This window comes from Megascapheus bottae, chromosome 18 (genome assembly GCF_031878675.1).
Source record: "Megascapheus bottae isolate mThoBot1 chromosome 18, mThoBot2.hap1, whole genome shotgun sequence".
NCBI classification, from domain to species: domain Eukaryota; kingdom Metazoa; phylum Chordata; class Mammalia; order Rodentia; family Geomyidae; genus Megascapheus; species Megascapheus bottae.
This window is the reverse complement of record NC_143526.1, coordinates 14,782,952-14,804,988: the sequence shown is the minus strand read 5'-3', so window position 1 is coordinate 14,804,988 and position 22,037 is coordinate 14,782,952. Positions and strand designations below refer to the sequence as shown.

Genomic DNA, 22,037 nt, shown 5'->3' with positions numbered 1-22,037 from the left:
TGAGTTCAGAATATTGGCCATTAGAATTGGGGTGAGGTAGTATCTTAGGGTTGTTATTTGCATTTCTTTTATGATCATGATGAGCATTTTCTCATATGGTTCTTTGACATTTTTACCTCTTCCTCTGATAAGTCTCTTTTTAGTTTCCTTGCCCATTTAGCTCTTGGGTTGCTGGGTTTCTTGAGTTCCCTGTAGATATTGGATATTAAGCATTTGTCTAGTGTATTATTGGTGAATATCTTTTCCTAGTTGGTTGATGTCTTTCTACTTTAGTAGCTATGTCGTTGTCTATGCAGAAACTTTATTTTTAGGTAGTCCCATTTGCCAAGTCTCTCTCCAATTTGTTGTGACCCTGGGACTCTGTTCAGAAAGTTGTTGCTTATGCTTATGAGTTCCAGTGTCTCTCCTACTCTATCATGTAGCATTTTTTTCAGGTTTCAGGTCTGATATTGAGATCTTTGATCCATTTTGAGTTAATGCTTGTGCACGGCAATAGGCTATGATAATTTTTTTTTGTTTTCTGCATGTGGTTGCCCAGTTTTCCCAGCACCAATAATTGAAGAGACTGTGCTTGTTTCACTGTACATCTCTGGCTCCTTTGTCAAATATAAGTTGACTATAGGTATGTGGTTTCATTTCTGGATCTTCTACTGTATTCCATTGATCTTCTGGTCTGTTTTGTGTGAATACCATGCTATTTTTGTTATAATGGTTCTATAGTAGAGTTTAAGATCTGGTATTGTAATACTATCTGCATTGTTCTTTTTGCCTAGAATTGCTTTGGCTATTCTAGGTCTTTTGTTGTTCCATATGAACCTTTGGATTATATCTTCTATTTCAGTACAGAACATACTTGGGATTTTGATGGGTACTGCATTGAATTTGTATATCAATTTTGGAAGTATGGCCATTTTCACAATGTTGATTCTCCCTATCCATGAGCATGGGATGTCTTTCCATTTCCTGGTGTCCACTTTAATTTCTTTCTTTAGGCTTTTCTAGTTTTCATTAAATAATTCCTTTACATCCTTGGTTAAGTTAATTCCTAAGTATTTTATTTTTTGGGAGACTATTGCAAATAGGATCATTTTCTTGATTTCTCCTTCAGTTTGTATTATTGGCATATAGAAAGCTGCTGACTTTGGGGGGGCGGGGGATAGGCCTTGAGCTTGGCTTGGGCGCTGTCACTGAGCTCTTCAGCTTGAGCCAAGCCCCACTTCCCATTTTCTAGAGGTTAGATGGAGATAAGAGTCTCGAGTCCTTTTGTGCCTGGGCTGGCTTTGAACCTTAATCCTCAAATCTCAGCCTCCTGAATAACTAAAATTACAGGTGTGAACCACCACACCGCGGTGGCTGCTGAATTTTGAAGGTTGATTTCATATCCTGCCACTTTGCCAAAGTGGTTTATTAGATCTAAAAGTCTGGGAGTAGAATTTATTGGGTCATTGAGCTATAGGATTATGTCATTTGCGAATAGGGATAGTTCAATTTCTTCTTTCCCTGTGTGGATCCCTTTGATGTCTTTCTCTTGCCTTATTGCTCTGGCTAAGGGTTCCAGCACTACATTGAAGAGAAGTAGAGAGAGTGGGCATCCCTGTCTAGTTCCTGATTTTAAGGTAAATGATTCTAGTCTTTCTCCAGTTGGTATGATACTGGCTGTAGGTCTGTCATGTATGGCTTTAATTATTTTAAGGAATGTACTTCCTATTCATATTTTCTCTAGTGCTTTCAATATGAATGGATGCTGTATTTTGTCAAATGCCTTATCGGCGTCCAGAGAAATTATCATATGATTCTTAACCTTAGTCCTATTGATATGATGTATTACATTAATTGATTTGCGAATGTTAAACCAGCCTTGCATCTGTGGCATGAAGCCTAATTGATCATAGTATGTAATTTGTTTGTTTGTTTTTGGATTCTGTTGGCTAGTATTTTATTGAGGAGCTTTGTGCCTCTGTTCATCAGAAAGATCGGTCTGTAGTTCTCTTTGTTGAGTCCTTCCCTGGTTTGGGGATAAGTGTGATATTGGCTTCACAAAATGAATTTGGGATGGTTCCCTCTGCTTCTATTTCTTGGAAGAGTTTAAGAGTATAGGTATTAACTCATCTTTAACAGTCTTATAGAATTCCTCTGTGAAACTAGTCTGGGCCTGGGCTCTTTTTAGTTGGTATATTTCTGATTGCTTCTGATACTTGCAGCTTTTTCTATGTTATATGGTAACAAGGAATCAAACCTGGGTGCTTATGCATGCTTGGCAAGCACTCTATCACTAGGCCAAACTCCTGCACCTACAGTTGCTACTTTCAAGCTAAGATTTGTTTTTATAGCTTAAAAATGTTATTTTAATTATACAAATTTATAGAGTATGATAATTTGATACATGTAGATAGTATGTAATTATCAGACCAGGATAGTTAACATGACTATCTCCTTAGACATTTTCTTAAAGTTTTGGCTAACACATAGTTACTTATGTAGTGCAGTGGGATGTTTCAGTACTTGAACACAGTATTTACTGTTCAAACCACAGAGCAGAAAGTGGTTTATTCATACTTTAAAATATGAGACATTAATAAAATTGGTCTTCTCTCCTTTTTGCCCATCACTAATTCAATTATGGCAATAATTATTTAGAGCATGTAATGTTCGCCTGGTCTTGACTTAGTGAGGGTGGTTCCTCACTGTGTTTAGATGTCAGGAGTCTAGACACAAATTCCCATGTCCCAGTCCTTCCTCTGAACTTCTAGTAGGCATTAAGGCAAGAAGGACTGTTTATTCCTCCTGTTCCTCTGCATGAGTATTTGTCATGTTCTGATTTCTCCTCGTCACTGTGTTGTCTGTCTTATGCATTAGTTCACCAGACCTTGATAGTTGTCTAATGTGCAACTCACCTATTCAAACCTGCATAGCCTCAGCACCAATGTCTGTTGTTTGATATCGTTCTCTTAGTTATCATGGTTATATTAGTACCAATAGTCTGCCATGCTCTTTAGTACATTAATAACCTGGGGTCAGAAATGACTAATTCTGCTAGGCATGGTGGCTCACGCCTATAATACTAGCTACTCAGGATGCTGAAATCTGAGGATCATGATTCAAAGCCAGGCCTGGGCACTAACAACATGAGACTCTTATCTCCAATTAATCACTAGAAAACAAAATGGGGCTGTGGCTCAGGAGTAGGCAGGTAGCCTTGAGCTGAAGAGCTCAGGAACAGTGCGCAGGCCCAGAGTTCAAGTATCATGACTCAGAAAAAAGAATGACTAATCCATGGCCAGGTGCTGGTGGCTCATGCCTGTAATCCCAGTTTACTTAGGAAGCTGAAATCTGAGGATTGTGGTTCAAATCCAGCCTGGGCACTAAAGTCTATGAGATTCTTATCTCCAGTTTACCAGCAGAAAACTGAAGTAATGGTATGGCTCAAGTGATAGTGTGGTAACCTTGAGCTGAAGAGCTCGGGGACAGTGTCCAGGCCCAGAGTTCAAATCCCAGGACTGACAAAAAAAAAAGAAATGACTAATTTTGGGGGCCGGGAGTTTGGCCTAGTGGTTAAAGTGCTTGCCTAGCATGCATGAAGACCTGGGTTCGATTCCTTGGTACCACATACATAGAAAAAAGCCAGAAGTGGTGCTGAGGCTCAAGTGGTAGAGCTCTAGCCTTGAGAAAGTCCAAGGACATTGCTCAGGCCCTGAGCGCAAGCCCAGTACTGGCAAAAAAAAAAAAAAAAAAAAGAAATGACTAATTTTTGTCCTTGATTGACATACAGACTGGGAGTGTAGCCTAGTGGTAGAGTGCTTGCCTAGCATGCATGAAGCCCCTAGGTTCAGTTCCTTGGTACCACATACTCAGAAAAAGCCAGAAGTGGTGCTGTGGCTCAAATGGCAGAGCACTACTCTTGAATAAAATGTGCCCAAGGACAGTGCCCAGACCTGTATCAAGCCCCAGGACTGGCAAAAAATAAAAATAAGAATAAAGGCAGACATGGGTCTTCTTTGCTCCAGCCTCATCAAGTTTTTCATTCTGCGTGCTGCCACCATGTTCTGGAAACTTCTCATAATGTCCTCTTTATTCTTGCTCATGTGTCACACACAGGATGGACATGACGGAATTCCCAGAATTGGTCTCAAGATGATGATTTGTGTGCTAACCACTTACTTATGGCATGCCAATAAAAGAATTAGGAAAGAAAGTGGAAGAGGGAAAACAAATCAAGGGTGTGACCTCAGTAAAAGTCCTTCCTGTTTTATAGTTTCCCTCATTTGTAATCAGTAGTATACATATATCTAGAATTCTTGTAGCAGAGGATTACAGTAACTCAAAAGCTATGTACATATGGCCATATAGGATGAGGCTAAGTGAAATGAACTCCAGGATATAGAAACAAGAGGTTTATCTTAGTGTTTGTTGTTCTTAATGTACTATGGAAAATTATTTCTTTTCTCTTTTTTTCACCCTATGGTTTATCTCATGTTGTTACTGTATGTGACTATGGTACCTGTTATATTGTATATATGTTAATTTGTTGATTTGAAATAGGAAAGGGGAGGAGGAAAATAAATGATTGAAGGGGGTGAGGGTAGGAAAAAAACATGGGAAGGGGTATGGATGTTCAAGAAGTAATGTACCCACTACTTCTCTCCATACATTACTCCCAATAATAAGATACAATTTAAAACAGAATAGATTTAATGAAGGAAATGAAATGCTCATATACTAGAAATGACAAAAAGATGTTAAAAGAAAGTAAAGAAGATACTAATAAAGTGTTGTTTTTTTTTTTAAAAAGTCCTTCCTGAAGCAGCTTCACAGGAACCCCACAGGGTGTCCTCAAACATGAATACCCCTCATGTACCATCCCAACCCTGGACCAAGAAGTTGACTGACACATATGCTACCCTCTATATTAAGAGGAAGGGGCAAGTAGTTAAAGCTAGGCCTCTTTGATATCTCCTTTTGGGCTGTACGTTGAAAAAGACATTCAGGTGCTGGCAATTGGAAGGTAGAAAAAGGAAAGGGGGAGGGGTAAATTGAAAATAAAAGAGTGGTCAACTGTGTGCCCAATCTGAAAGTGTGAACTAAAGAAACATGTGTTTGCAAGTGTTTAAATTAATACCATCTGCCTGACAGAGTTATGTATGTTCTTCCTTACCCTCTCAACCAGATATTTGATTCTAAGCAGAACAACATCGTGGTTAAGAGAGTTAGCTCTAGAATCACAGACAGATTTCAGTCTGTTTTGGGAGTTATGTCGTCTCTTTGAGGAGAATGTGTTCATGCTGAAGAACCAGTGTTCATCCCATGGCCACCTGCTCAATCTTTGGCATGTCCTAAATTCACCCATCCTCATTTTGACAGTGAAAGATGCTGGGAAGTCAATGATACATTAGGATACTATATCTTCATCATAGCACAAATGCATGTGTATGGACCTTTGGCCATTTAGTCCACAGCTCAAGGGTCTGGTGTCTTAGATTACTGTGTCCTGCATTAATAGGGTTATTATATCTACCTATTCCTTAGAAAAAATATATTCTTGATATTTTCCATAAGCTGTATTTCTTTTGAAAAATGGTTTATCTGTTTCATTAACAAACACAAATAACTCAGCAATATTAAAAAATTACATGACTTTTTTATTATATGGCTATTATTTTGATGTACTTTGAGATCAAGCCTAGAGCCTCATGCATGCAAGGCAAGTTCTATACCTCTTGAGCCACATCCCTAATCATTTTGTTTTGTGCATAGGGCCATTAACTAACTGACACTAACTAGCTATGCTACCCTTCAACTCATGATCTTCCTGCCTTCCAAATAACTGTGATTATAGGCTAATTTTTGTTGTTTATTGTCACATGACCTAACATTACCTCACATAACTCTGGAAGTACATGAGTATCTCATTCATTAAAGTTGCCAGCTCATCACCAGCCATCACCAGCTCATCAACACTGTGGCTTAAGAAGCTATTCTATGTATGGCATGTCTAATCTTTCCAATAGCATTTCATATTTCTGATGTCTGACTCAAGGCATAGAATTATTTCTGACCCTGGAATTGCTGTAGGGCTGACAGGTAGCTCTCTGAATTAAGTGGCTGGTTCTGGTCTTGTTACCATGGCGACAGAAATCAGCACAAGCTGACCAAGTGACCAGTGGGATGGAGAAGCATTATAGGTGTGAGGCATTTCTTTGTCAACTATCTCTGTGTTTCTCAATTATAACCTATTGAGCTGGTCACAGGAATGGTCATCATCTCAGGTCACAGCTCTAGCACTCCAGTTGTAGATGAAGGGCACACCTAAAGTTCATAGAACCCTATGTAACGTTTATTGCATGGAAAGAAAACATATATGATACTGTGATATATAAAAATAAAGCGTAAGAAATAAAGCAGCCGAGTACTGATGGCTCATATCTGTAATCCTAGCTACTCATAAGGCTGAGATCTGAGGATCATGGTTCAAAGCAGCACAGGCAGGAAAGTCTGTGAGACTCTTATCTCCAGTTAACAGCCAGAAAACTGGAAGTGGCGCTGTAGCTCAAGTGGCAGAATACTAGTTTTGAGCTGAATAGCTCAGGGACAGTGTCCAGGCCCAGAGTTCTAGCCCCATCACCGACCAAAAAAAAAAAAGGAGAAATGAAATATAAGCAATGAGAGTAAGTATTGTCTGTGCATTTGTAGAGAAACTTAGCACTTACATAGAGTAGGGACTTCAAAATTGTTGTGGAATGAATAAACCAAGTACTAAAACTATATAATATAATAATCAGGCATCCTTTATGCATTTATTGACTACTCTATGAACTTCTAGTACCAGCACAAAGTAAGAAAGTCCAGAAATGAGAATATTCTTTAAGGATAACATTCTTTAAGGATAAGATAACAAGATTACAAGATAACAACTTGGGCACACTGGACTGGTGGGTGGAGGATCAAGAATCTGAGTTAGGGCTATTGATAGGCTGAGAGTGGGTCAAGGAATAAAGCTGTTAGGTCAACTGCCAACTAACACATCATTCCCATCCCCAAAGAAAGTATGGCTCTGCGATCTACACCAAAGAAACACAGAAATGAGACTAACTTTTTAGGTATGTGCCATAAACAACCAGTACTTCCTGCCTCTTTGATTCCTAGGAAGCCTGAGTGGAGACAAATGGATATGATTGATGAGCACTGACTTTTTGGCCCTGGCAGTTTGACCTAGCTTGTTGCATTCCAAATTAAAATAGCTCATATTTCTTTTATGTGGGTTCTAACTGGCTGTGTAGGACCTTGATCATACAAACTTGTCTAGAGAGGAGAGTTTGTGATTGTTGACTCTCCTTTTAATAAGAATCTCTATACTGCTCAGCCTTGACCACAAGGTCTGCATGTAACCAGCAGGTACTTTCTTACCTAATGTCTTAGACTGTGAGGAGGTCTTATCGGTTGTCCTTCATCGCCCAAGTCATGGAAAACATATGAAATATTTTCAGTCTTTGTAAGAAAAAAAAGAAGGGAGAGAAAAGAGAAAGAAAGAGACAGAAACAGAGAGAGAAAGGGAGAGGGAGATAAATAGAGAGGGGAGTCTGATAGAGGGCGAGAGGAAGAGAGACAAAGCAAAAAGATGGTCCTAAAACAGAAATGTTCTTTATACTAAGATGGTTCTATCTATAAGAGATACAAACTCTGTTCAGAAAAGCTTTGCAGGCTCAAATCTTTAGAGTATCTCCACATGGATGTCTGATGCCATGCAAACTCCATCCCTCCCAAGCAGTGGAATCATCTAGGAAAGAACTTTTTTATTGAAATATGAAACATCCCCCCAAAGCCCTCCTCAAACTTCAAAGGGAGATTTGGCAGATGGAAATCCTTTCCAGTTTTAACTATCTCAGAGCTATTTAGGGGTTTGGGGAAGAGCACATTTGTTTGTTGTTGCCAAATCCGAATTGGTCTGTACTGTCAGTCAGTTTCCAGGGCGCACAGCCTGGCAGGCAGATTTTGCCAGGCTCATGAGTTTGGATTGGAACAGAATGATCTAGAATTACACTCCAAGCTTTGGGCTGCAGAGATGCAAAGGGGATGCTTTGGTCATCATTAAGTAGCTCTGGGTAGGTAAGGTAATGGTAGCATCTGGTATTCATCCCACATTTCAGTATATGACCTGTTCATGGTGGAGACTGACAGCAGTAGCTAATCAAAGGGGCTGTCTTAAGTTTGGTCCCTAAGCAGAGGTACAACTGGTGTGGTTTATTGGTGAAGAGCTCTCAGGAGGGGAGTGTGAGAAATGAGAGGAAACGGGCTCAGGAAAAATGTAGTTTTGGTTCAAGCTACCTTAGCCTGAACCTGTAGTAATCATGAAGCATGGGTAGCACCGTACAGCTGGCCCACCTTGCAGCAGAAACTAGCCTTTGCGACCTCACATCTAAAATATATCAACAGCTCAAAAAATTGAATCACTCCAAAACCAATCTTCAAAACAACAACCATCCCATCACTACTACACTGTTGGTAGGAGTGCAGACTTTTCAACCACTATGGAAAGCAACAGAAGACTAAATATAGAGCTCCCCTATGATCCAGCAATTCTACTACTTGGCATTTACGCAATGGTCCAGAAACAAGGACATACTAAATCCACTAGCACAACGATGTTCATTGCAGCACTATTTACCATAGCAAAGATATGGAACCAACCTAGATGTCCCTCAGTTGTGTGGATCAACACGATGTGGTATTTATACACAATGGAATTCTATGCTGCCGTCAGAAAGAACAACATCTCCCCATTTGTAAGGAAATGGAAAGACTTAGAAAAAAATCATATTAAGTGAAGTAAGCCAGACTCAAAGGAACATAGGCTCAATGGTTTCCCTCATTTGTAATAATTGGTACGAAGCTTGGACTCTCCTAGCAGGTTTACAATAGGGCAAGACCTAGATATATTAGGCCACATAGGATGAGGCTAAATGAAAGGACCTCCAGGATATGGAAACAAGAGCTATATAATGTGTGATTGTTGTTCTTAATGTACTATGTTATTTCTCATCTCTTTTGTTGTCCCTTGGTTATTCTCATAATGTTACAGCATCTTACCATGTTATCTGGTATATTGTATATACATTTATTTGTTTATTTGAAATAGTATAGGGAAGGGGGAAACCAAGATGAGGGAGAGGGGGTTGGGGGAGGAAAATGGGGACAAAAACATAAGAAAGGGTATTAATGTTTGTGAAGTAATGCACCTTCTATCTGGCAAATATAACTAACCTTTCTATTAATTACAATAAAAATATATAAAATTATATATATTCATTCATATATGTATATGTACATGTGTATGCACATGTATACATTTATGCATATATGTGTTTATATATGACTAGAACAATTACTAGTTACTATTAATACCATAATTACTGGAAACATTTCTTCATTATTAATATTGGTCTAGGAATATATATTTTAATAGAAATTTTGAAGAAATGTATATAATTGAATTCTCAGCCAATTCACATTTCTTCGTCTCATTAAAAAGCATATCATTTAAAATTGTCAAATGTCTTACCAAAGTAGATGTATGAAATTTTCCTGACCCCCACAGTCTAATAACAATGGAAATATATATATGAAATATATATTTATACATATTATATATTTTATATATTTATATATTTTTATATATTCATATATATATATGAAACTGGCCTTTGTATCCTGAGAGTAAGGGATTTATCTTCCAATTATTTCTGGGTGAAGTAAGAAGCATTGGCCAATAGCAGTTTTCTATAAATTATGCCTTTTGAGTCATTAACAAACAACACACACAACACTGGTTGGTAGAGTCATCATCTCGGTAAAGGGCCTGTGGAAAACACAGTTAGCATCTACTATAGGGATAGAGGGTCGTATTTGTTTTCCTCTTTATACTTGTGTTGGCTAGGTTTTGCAAGTTCTTGTCACTTTACAGGAAAGTACCATCCATCTTTCTACTAGAGCTGTCTTTCCTTTTCAATCTGTGCAGGCCTTGGACATATTTTATCAAAGGATAAAGTGATGTATAAGAGAAAGTAACTCATCAAACATGAGACCCTTCTATGTAGATCATCACAAGCTGAATAAATCATCAAACATGAAACTCTTCTATATAGGTCATCACAAGCTAAGGATATACCCACTCAACTATTCATCCAGGGTTATTAAATATAAGGGCATAAATAAAGCTGGCTTCCATCATTTTATGGCAAGATCATCCCCTCCCCCCACCCCAGGAAAGGCAAGGCTGGCCAGTAATGTGTGTGGTCCATAACTTTTGTGTGAAAGACATTTGGAAAACATTTCTCTCTTGGATATGTTTAGTCTTGCCCCTGAGCATTTACCTTTCCTTTGCCACTTGCCTAATATTTAGAAATGGTACAAAAGTTACAATCTTTTCCATTGTCAAACCAAAGTTGCCATTTTCTTTCATCTTGTATGGTTCTCATATCTAAATAAATCCACCTCTGTACTCTAGGTTGAGGTATCCTGATGATACCTGAGTGTATACCTCTTTCAAAATGACAGACACATATTCTGCTCCTTGAGCTATTTGAACTTGACCTTCCCAGTAAAAACAAGGCTGACAAAAAATAATAATGTGATGAGCAAACAGAGAAATGTCTGGAACGTGTTCAAGACCAGTTAAACATTGTAAAAACACAATCTCACAGCCACCTCAGTTCAGACTAGTCAGACATGCCTCTGGGACATCCCTGGCTGCTTTCAGCTGGCAGAGGGAATGGAAACTTCGGCCATGAGTATTTGTTTCTGTGGCTTCTTCATTCCCAGCCCCATCCTCACTGACAATTTACTAGAGCAAGTCCAGTCTTGCATCAATCCTTCCTAAATACCAGGCTGCCCATTTCAGTGCAGTAAGGATCATAGGCTTGTGGTGTCTTGATAGAAGGAATGTTCTTCTGCATAGCACAAGTAGATAGGAACCAATGAATTGTGAAGCTTACTGGAGATGTCCTCACTAAGAGGAAAGCATGTGGTGTCATACCCATCCCCCAGGGGTACCAAAATCAAATTGCTGTCCACCATCTACACACCAGTCTGCACTGGTGTTTGGTTCCTGCTCTCTGTAATGATTTACAACAGAATTCCTTTGGTATGACTGAAGGAATGTTGGAGGAAGAAACAGTACCCATATGGTTCCTGGCCTTAGCCTGGCATAAGTTCATAGGAGAGAGATGTTGAAAAGTATCCCCCTGGAAAGTCAGGTGGTAGAGCAGGCAATAGGAACAGAGAGTACAACGTGTAAAGCAGAGCCTTAAAGAGGAGTCCCTGACAGGGGAGCCTGCAGGGGTGGCCATGAAAGCACACTGAGGACTGAAATGAGCAAAATGGCAAAGGTATCCTTGGGGAAGTGGGCAAACTACCTGCTTCTCTTTTTTTCTAGCCAGGTCCATTTTTCTGTTAGGTCCATTTTTTCCTCAGTGTCTAAACTTTGCTCTGTTACAAGTTGAAATCTTTCAAAAGCCCAATGCCAACTATTTCTGCCTTATAGAAAGAAAATGTTCAGGAATGCAGATGTGGTTCAAGTGCTAGCATACCGGCCAGGAGCAATAAAACACAAGCTCAAACCCTGGTAAAATAAATAGATAGATAGATAGATAGATAGATAGATAGATAGATAGATAGATAGATAGATAGATAAATGTACAGATATTTCATCACCATAAAGAATACAGGTGATAACATGAATGTCTGTAGCAAAGGTGACTATCTGCTTTTCTTTAGAAAATATGCCAGGTAATTGGAGACGCTAAGTTGACTTCTTGGCTCATTCTTGGCCTAGGACAATTGTCAAAACACAAGAGGACATTGCCAGCACTTAAATAAGACAAGAACTCTCAAATATGATGCCCCTCGGTAGATGACTGGATCAAGAATATGTGGTATTTATACACAATGGAATTCCAAAAATTACATTGCTCCATTTGTAAGGAAATGGAACGACTTGGAAAAAATCATATTAAGTAAAGTAAGCCAGATCCAAAGAAACATAGGCTCCATGGTTTCTCTCATTTGTAATCATTAGTGCACATTAGGATTCTCCTAGCAGAGGATCACAATAGCTCAAAAGCTATGTTCACATGGCCATATAAGATGAGGCTAAGCGAAATGAACTCCAGGATATGGAAACATGAAGTTTGTCTTTACGATTGTTGTTCTTAATGTACTATGGGAAGTTATTTCCTTTCTCCTTTTTTTCTCTTATGGTTTGTCTCATGTTGTTACTGTATGCGACTTTGATACCTGGTATATTGTATATATGTTAATTTGTTTATTTGAAATAGGGAAGGGAAAGGGGGAAAACAGATGATTGGGAGGAGTGGGGGAGGAAAAGTGGGAGAAAAACATGGGATGGGGTATTGATGTTCAAGAAGTAATGTACCCACTACCTGATGAATGTAACTGTAACCCCTCTATACAACACCCCAACAATAAAATACAATCATAAATCATAATCCCCCCTAAAAACTCTAAACCCCTGTTTAAAAAAAAAAGACCAGAATTTTTCTGAGATAGAAGGGCCTAGAACCATTCCATTGGAATAGGAAGTTCTGGATATGATAAAGATACCTCAAAGCCTGAGCGTGGTGAAAGTTTGAGCTAAGCTATGTCAGTGATAATTCTGAAGAGACTACCATGGTGGGAGAGAAAAGACACTTAGTTTAGAAGACTAAGCCCTAGGAAGACACTGTAGGAAACTGGGCTCAGTTTCCTACACATAATTCTTGCAGTTTCCCTAAGAATGATCAAGACAATAATGAAAAACATAACATATAAACACATTAGAGATAGTGTTTCCATTGGAGAACTTGGTTGTTTCTTAGAAGAAACATACTAAAGAATGCCTGTCATGTTAGGACATTGGATGGCCTCCTATCTTTACATCTTCCTCTCTTTTTTCCTCTCTATCATCATGGCCACATCTGTGCCAGGATCCATTTAAACCTGATTTGTCCCAGGAAGATCTTTACCCTCTAAATTGGCTAAAGGGTTGTCCTTTTCTTCTTGACCTGTGTATGTGAACTACTAGTCATAATAGCTATAGATTCATCACTTCTGATAGAGGCAGAATGTATCTTCCAAATTGGCTACAGCAGTAACTCCACATGATTTTGCAGGATTTTATCCCACCTCCACAAAAACTCAAAAGTCAAGTCACACTCCCTCTCAATAAGATTGACTAGAACTTAGTACCTTCCCTAAAGGACAGCTCACAGTAGAAATAAACTGGGTGAGTTTGTAGCATATGTTATGAATTAATTGTCATATTAATTGTCATACCACTCATATCTCTTCTTCCTGTCTCTCTCTCTCTCTTTTTTTTGCCAGTCCTGGGCTTGAGCTCAGGGCCTGAGCACTGTCCTTGGACTTTCTCAAAGGTAGAGCTCTACCACTTGAGCCTCAGCACCACTTCCAGCTTTTTTGTATGTATGTGGTACCAAGGACTCGAACCCAGGTCTTCGCGCATGCTAGGCAAGCACTTTAACCACTAGGCCAAACTCCCGGCCCCAGTCTCTCTCTAAAAAAGAAAAATTATGCTGGTACTGGGGCTTGAACTCAGGGCCTTGGACTCCTGTTTAGCTGTTGGATTTATCTGCCATGGCTGGCTTAGAACCTCTGTCCTCAAATCTCAGCCTGTTAAGTAGCTAGAATTACAATTGTGAGCTACCTGCAACTGATCCTAGCTCCATCCTGATACATGCATATGCATCTGTAAGCCACTAAGTGAGACATACCCATGTTGAACAGACTACATAGAAAGACCAGGGAGAAGAACAAAATCTAGAGACATTAGGCCAAATAGTAAGACACTAAATGTAAGGAAGTCCAGGATAAGGAAACAAAAGCCATATAATGAGTGACTATTGTCCTTAATGTACTATGTTATTATCTCTCATCTCTTTTGCTGTCCCTTGGTTATCTCATATTGTTACAGTATTTCACTTTGTTATCTGATATATTGGATATAAGCATATTTGGTTATTTGAAATTGGATAGGGAAGGGGGGGAAACAAGATGAGGGGTGGGGGAGGGGGGAGGAAAATGGGAACCAAGACATGAGAAAGGGTATCAATGTATGTGAAGTAATGCACCTTCTATCTGGTGAATATAATGTAACCCTTCTATTAATTACAATAAAAAATATATGAAAAAAAAAACAGGGAGAAAAGGAGGAAGGCCAAGGAGGCCCAGTTGTTCCCAGGCACACCAGGTGGTTGGATAGCTTGGTCCCATGCCAATAAGCCCTAAGATATGAGCCTTCACATGTTTCCATATACAACCACTGTGTGAGTGGCCAAGTAAGGCGCTGAGACCATTTAGCTACAAGAAACAGAGAGAAAATAGTGAAATATGCATAATGTCGTCTTCAAGCATTGCAGTTGGAGATGATCATTAGACAACAATATTTAGATATCATGTACATACATACTATCTTAGTTATTCTCTGGTTGGTGTAGTGAAGTACCATCCTAGGTGATATATAAACAACAAGCTACTTATTTCTCACAGTTCTGGATTTCTGGAGTCAGAGATCAGGGTGCCAACATGGCTGTGTTTTAGTGCAGGTCCTCTTCTGAGTTACAGACTTCCAGATTTCAGTAGAGGATATATATATATATATATATATATATATATATATGTATATGTAAGAGCAGAACTGAAAACTAGAAGCAAGGTTTCTCAAGACTCTTGTAAGGGCACTAATCCCACTCATGTAATTGTCCCTCAAGGTGGCCTCCTTAAATACCATTGCACACACACACTTGCACCTGTACATATATATATATATATACAGAATGCAGATATGCATATCATATATGGTATAAACATGTTTTCATATTTGTGCAACCACATATGCACATGTATACATGCACAATTTGGCACATATCTTGCCTTCTGACATCCCTCAATTTCTGTTTGTGTGTGTATGTGTGTACACATGTGTACACATGTGCATATGCTTGAATCTGGCTTCCTTGTGAAGCTTTAAACTCCATAAAGTCAAGACCTCATAGATTCCCTTGTTATTTTCTGACAGGTATAAACTGACATGGCAGATGTAGCAACTATATCCTGAATGCTGGAGTTCAATTGTTGGGGAAACGTGCACATCTGTGTCCCTGAAAAGCTGATTACAGGACTGTGACTGTGATCGTAAAGAAACCAGAGTCACTGAATCTTTCTCAAAGGAACTCCATGTCCTTGGAAAGAGTCATTTGCCTGAGATTGCTGAGAATAAGCCACTTTCTCAGAGGCTCAGAGAAAGACAAGCTGCTCTTACCAGTCCTCCCACCTACAGATACTCCACAGCTGGCCTCTCCGATGTTACTAGGCTGGGCTCTGCTTCCTCGGTTCTTACTTCCCATAAGATTTGCTGCTTCTAGTCATCAGATTGAAAAACCCTTTCCTCTCTCCTCATCTGAGTATTACCTAGGAGATAGGGGATTTTTATGCTGACAGGTTTGACGGTCTGATTGCATTTGAGTTCTGCAAAAATAATCTTAAACATTAGAGTCTCATAGTCTATAATGTCCTATATGGTTTTTTAAAGGGGCTCAGACATCAATAGGAGGACTGAATTCAGTCACCTACACAGGGAAAATAAAAAGTCTTGAAAAGATCATTTTAAAGTAATTATTTAAATAGATATTCTTACAGATCTAGGAAATACCCTAGTGGTTATGAGAAAATATCAAAGGAAGTAATAATAGGAAATTTCTGTCTTTTAAAAGTCTATTACTTTTCTTTATTCTACCCATTCCATGAACTCATGTATCATGCCAGTTGATGAGCAATATTCTAGCTTCTTCAAGGACACAGGAAACTAGTTTTTGGATGATGGGACTAGGAAGAGTTTTTATTTGTTTGATCAGCCTTTTGCTCAAGTGAGACAGATTTGTCCTGGTTTTTTGCAGTAAATACTTGTATTCACATCTGGCTTCTTATGATGTCATGACCAATGTTGTGATTTGTTTAGATTGATGCCACCACCTCTGTATTATTTGCTCTTGCATAATTTGATTGATTGGCAATTTCTTTTTAATCTATCTTCAACCTGGCCAACTCTATAGTAAAGTATAGTTTCACAGAGGGACACTAAGGCAGTCAGTAACGCAAACTCATAAATTCTAAGTGTCTTAAGGATCACTGCCTTGTAACAGGAGAGAGATTCACTTATGCAATAATGTGAGACCTTTCCTTCCTACATTGTCTTGTCTCCTCTTTCCCTTTGATCCAAAATTGTGGTATTTACTATTTTGGTCACAACTGACACAAGAAAAAGACAGAATTTTTCTTTTCTTACTTCAAAAAATTGTTAGGACTTTTATGTCCTCTATGTAATGGCTGGACTTGGTCAAAAAAATCACATTTTTCTGTCTACCTTTATTTTCTTTTCATAAAGCTTCACAAATTTGTCCAGACTTGAAAAGCATTTATTAAACACCTACCTTCTATAGCTGTGAAGTTCAATTTGCTAACTTCACATGGGACATCAAAATCTGACACTTATAGGAAACATGTAAGAGATCTTCCAGATTCCAAAAGAAAAGACAGAACAATTTTAGTCCGTTGGCTTTAACTGGCATCCAATACCATTTTGCCTCTGTACATACATTCTTGCTTGTGAGCCTGGAGGGTATTACCTGTCAGGGACATCAGAACTGTCACAAATGCTTGTTTGAGATGGCTTGACCTTGAAATCTTGATAGCCAATGGCTTTAGAATACTGTAGGATTTCTTGTAACTTCCTATTGTACCAAATGCTCTTTCTGTCTAATCATTCTTTAACCATATAAGTCTGTATGAAATTAAGCTACCACCTAGGTTTACATCTTATTTTGCCAGCCCATCCCAACAACCTTCATTTACCCTGTTTCCTGATGTATTAGTGGGCTGTGCAGTTGATTCAGACAGCACCAATTCCATGGAGGATTTAATGTGGCAAGTAGTAAGTTGGGAGAATCTTTTCGTAAATTTTGTTTATTGTTGTTTTTGTTTGTTTGTTTTTACAGCAAGTCATGCTGAAGAATATAATCTTGACTTTAGATTTCCAGTCATATAGAGTAGATTATAGTGGATTAACAGTTACATAGGAATAATTGAAAACTCAAGACAAAAATAAATAAATCATAGCTATTTTGAACTTCTGAGAAATAAATAAAGCAAACAGAGGCTGGAGGGAATATGAACCTAAAAGCAGGAAATCACACTGGAGATGGAGCACACCAGTTGGCTTTTCCTCTTGGGAATCCAGCATTATGTAGAGAATGGAGTTCCAGCAGAAGGCACAATCTTAGTGAGACATTGGAGTTTTTAGCTCCCAGAGAAGTGAATTAGTGAGGAAATTATTAGAGGAAAAAGTAGTCACTCTTGAGAAACCCTGCAAACTCCTTTCAAAATTTTTTACTGACACTTAAACTGTGCATGCTTGAGGAAGATTCCAAGGGAGAAAGAACGGCTAGAAGGCTGAATGACTAAGAAGACAAAAGTTATGAACTCAAGTTCCCAAAGTTAAATGGTGTTGATAAACAGCTCAGTTTACATCAAAATCCTATAAGATCCAAAGATCAATGACACAAAACAGGCTTGTTAGAATAGCGACTCTCAACCCACAAAAGATGACTAATTCAACCAATCCAAAAGCCCAAAAGCACCATCACAGATAGCCCTCTCAGTAATGAGAAGAAAACAAAATCCCGAGTCTCTTCAGTCCATCATCCAGGAAATCAAATATACAATAAAAATGAAAACACGATGAGGGTGGGGGTAGGGAGGAGTGGGGACCAAGACATGAGAAAAGGTATCAATGTATGTGAAGTAATGCACCTTCCATCTGGCAAATGTAATGTAACCCTTCTATTAATTACAATAAAAATTATATGGAAAAAAATGGGACCCTATCAAAAAATCACCAAAAAAAATGATTAGAAAAATCAATTCTAATTTTCTTTTTTCCATGTCTACTCCAGACTCTGACAGTCATGCTCTACTATTTGTGAGAGCAAACTAGTCTTTCTCAGTCTTCTCTTTTATTGTTGATTCTTTCTTTTGGTTTTTGTGAGAAAAGCCTTTTTTCCATCAAAGAAGTTTGCTTCCTTTCTGTAATCTGGTAATTTTTTTGAATGAAAGTTCTTGCTTTGTTCAGGTAGCTTGGCCCCTATTAATTACATTTTAGTTACAATCTTTTGCCACTATACTTTAAGATAGCCTGCTCACATAGCTATAGAACCTAAGCAATAAGAATATCCTCTTTTCTACCTGGGATCATATAAAATGATGCTTATTGAAATGAGCTCTAAGAAACAAAAGCACGAGTTATTTTTATTGTGCTGCTTGTGGTTCTTTTGTTTTTTCTTCTTTCTTTTCTGATCCTCAGATCTTAGCCTCCTAAGTAGCTGGATTATAGATGTGAGCCACAGCACCAGCAAAGTTGCTATTTTCTTGAAAAAAAACCCTAAATTTGTTTTAATGCTATGAGTGTCTTAGTGGTAGAATTCTTCCTAGAAAATACTAGTTTCCGAGTTCAAACGCCAGAACTACCAAAGAAGCAAAAGAAATATTTCAAGCATGCTTTCTTGAGAATTTTTCATTGTAGTCCTATCCTTTCCACACATGTTCAGGCCACAGACTTGTTTCTTAATAATTGTGAATCCATTTAAAGAACTATTAAGAGGGTTTCTGGGTATATCAGTTTGTTGGTCTATGATTCTCTAGATCAATCATCAGACACAAGAATGTGAGAGCTAGGCATGGTGGCTCACCCCTGTAACCCTAACCACTCAGGAAGCTGAAATCTGAGGATCATGGTTCAAAGCCAGCTGGGTCACTAAAGTCTATGAGAGTCTTACCTCCAGTTAATCACCAGAAAACTAGAAGTGGTGCCATGGCTCAAGGGGTAGGGTGGTGAAGAGCTTAGGGACAGTGCCCAAACCCAGAATTCAAGCCCCATAATGGACCAAAAGAAAGAAAAGAATGTGAGAGGTACAGCATCTGGATTGGATCCTTAGACTCAAACACTGAGTCTCTGACTGGCACCAAAAAGGCATTTTGAGAAGCAAAGGAGTCCAAGAAAGGCATAAAATTCTGAACACTGTTAGGGTATTTACCATAGTATTTTTATTTTCTTCCATGAGAATCCAACATGAGCAATAAATGCAGGTTGCAGGCTGTGTACAAGTAGATTTCCTACTTGCTGCCATGTTTGTGGTTGTGATCACTACATTATTCATGAGATCCACGGATGTCCTACAGTAGCTACTGGCTCAGAACATGAGCAGTACTAATGCCGTGGTTTTTTATTATTGATAAAAAATATGTTTCTTGTTCATCAAATTACATCTCAGTGTTTTGCCAGGTCAAACATCTACGTAACTAATGATCAAGGCTCTTCAGTCCCAAAGAATGTCTATTCCCTTCCAGGAGAAAATCTTGTGGGATGATTGTTTAAAATCTACTGCCAATATGAACATGAGAAAAAGAACTCTTAAACTCAAAGCCGAGGAGCTTGTCATGGGTGTTGGATCAGTGTCAGCACCATGGAAAAGGAGCAAAGGCAATTATCCAACCTGCACTTAAGAGTGAGGTGATGCCGTATTGCTATCTAGATTGCCATAAATGCATGAAAATAATAAATCCACTGAAAATTGCCCACAGAAATGATTACTATTGTTTGGAGGAAAATATCACCTGAATATAAATGAGTCCTTTGAATAAAAAACTAATCTTTGTTGAAATGGAGAAGTGAAAAAATACAAAATTTCTCTCTTTGTCTCGATGTAGACTTGCCAGGAGTAATCCCCCAAACAACTCAAGTACAGGTAATAAGGATTGCACTGTTTATCATTGAGAAGAGCCAAACACATGATAAGTATGCATTTGTTTGCTGGATAAAGTTTATTTTTATTCCCTAGGTTCAAGATATTAAAATGGCTGGGATAATTTTACAGACTTGAGAACTCTCTTTGCCTCAGCTTCATCTTTCCTCAAAGACTATGACTATGAACCATTTGTCTTTCCATAGTAGATTTGACTCTGACATCTAGCACATGGTAAAAGCTGACTAAAATATGTGGTTCTTTTCACTGTATTGATTTGTTAATCAAGTTTTCAAACTAATTAAGGCATGGTCCTTAGAAGCAGACACAAAAATCAAAAGATGATCTCAGAGCAAACTTCAGTTCCCTGGAACAACCAGTGTCCTCCTTTCTGATTCTTTCCCTCCAGCACTATAACTGGCTTAATTAACCTTTCTGAGTCTAAGAGGACACTTGAAATGTCTCTAAAACATTTCCCAAAATTAAATATTTAGAAATTTAACTTGGGTCCAGACATCTCTAATGCAAAATATCAAAATCCAAGGTACTTCCAAATCTGAAACAGTTTAAGGGCTGATATGACACCATGAGTGGAAAATTCCACACCATGAAACTTTGCTTTGTGCACAAATGTACAATATTTGTGCAAACTTACCTTCAAGCTATCTTGTGTTTAGACTTGGATCCCATTCCCAAAATTTCTCATTATGTATATGTAAGTATTCAAAGCCCCAAAAGCAAATATTACAAATCCAAAACATTCTAATGCCACATATTTCATCTAAGGAGTTGTCAACCTGTCATGGTCCTTGGTTAGGAAAAAAAATTCTTAATTTCTAAATACTTGTTGGCCCCTTGGCTAAGATCAACTGAGGAAAAAATGTTAATTTTTAAAATGAACATTTTACTCAGCACTGGAGAGACAGAGGAGAATAAACTTTCTGCAACTTTAACTTTCACCTCCCCCTGTGTAGTGGAGAAGCTAGAAAACAACCAAAATTTTTAGGTAAGGCATGACTGTATAGAAAATGTCATAGAGATGCTACAGATCATATTAGCTGTGACATTACTCAGAACAGGCTAGAACATACTATATAACAGTTTCCAAATCTCAGTGACCATAAAGATCAAAATATTTTACTTATGCTGCATGTACAAAACATGTGTATCGGGGTACTGCAGATTCTGATATGTCACTCAAGGACCCAGATTGATGAAGGAAATTCAACCTAAGATACGTTTTCAGGAATCTTGAGATAAGGAAATGCAAGATAATGAGTTAGGCTCTGGCTTTCAAAGCAATATGTGACATGGGTCCTTTTATTCACTAAAATAGCATGCTGGCTTCATCCAAAACTGAATAGCTTATAGAAAACAATCCTTCCCAGTCATTGGTACAAAAGGAAATAGGGTATTGATGATCAGCCCAAATGAGCACTAGAATGGGGATCAAGTTGTCAGAAGTTTTACTGAAATGTTGTCTTTCTCAACAGCATTTCCCAGTTAATAATGCTCTTTTGTGTTCACTCAAAAGCCACCTCCCAACAAAAAAGTCTCTGCGTTCATTCACACTTGGAGTCACTTGACATTATTTTATTTCCATGGATCCCCACTTGGTGTAGGTGCTGGCAATTGAAGGAAAAGAGACAGGGTTCCTATCCTCAGGGAGTTCACAGTGTCCCTGAATAGAAGGTACACAGGGTAAGTAAATGACTGCAGTGTTGTTGGAAAATCATTTGATGGGTGCTTGCATGCCATATTGGGGTGCCAAAGGGGAAGCTTTGTAGGAGGCCAAGTAAATACCTCACCTGGCAGAGTGCAGAATGTTCCATCCAGGGAAAGTGAAAGCAGCATATTTTATTAGGGAAGGGGGAGGAGGTACAGTAAGACAGTCAGTGTCTGACACAATAGAGTAAGGTCAGCCATCACCACAGAAAAGGATCCCCATTTTGGGGAGCAGTCCTGAGAAACATGTCAATCAGGTTGCACTAGATAATTTGTCATGAGACAGTGGCTTGAATAAGAGCTTGGCTGATGGCTGGTTTCTTTTGGTCAGTCATGTTGAAAGATGTAGTCACTTCAGGATGTGTTTGTGTCCAATCTGGGCTGCTTCTTGAGTCTAAAGACGGCATGTTTTTCCTAGCTGCATTGCTTTCCCAGACAAAACACAAAACACTT

General features: G+C 38.5%; 1 protein-coding gene across 2 annotated transcripts in view; it reads left to right on the top strand.

Moving 5' to 3' along the window:
• The window catches only part of Slc24a3 (solute carrier family 24 member 3), a 479,159-nt gene that overhangs the window by 269,298 nt on the left and 187,824 nt on the right, over window positions 1–22,037 (top strand). The window lies entirely within an intron of this gene.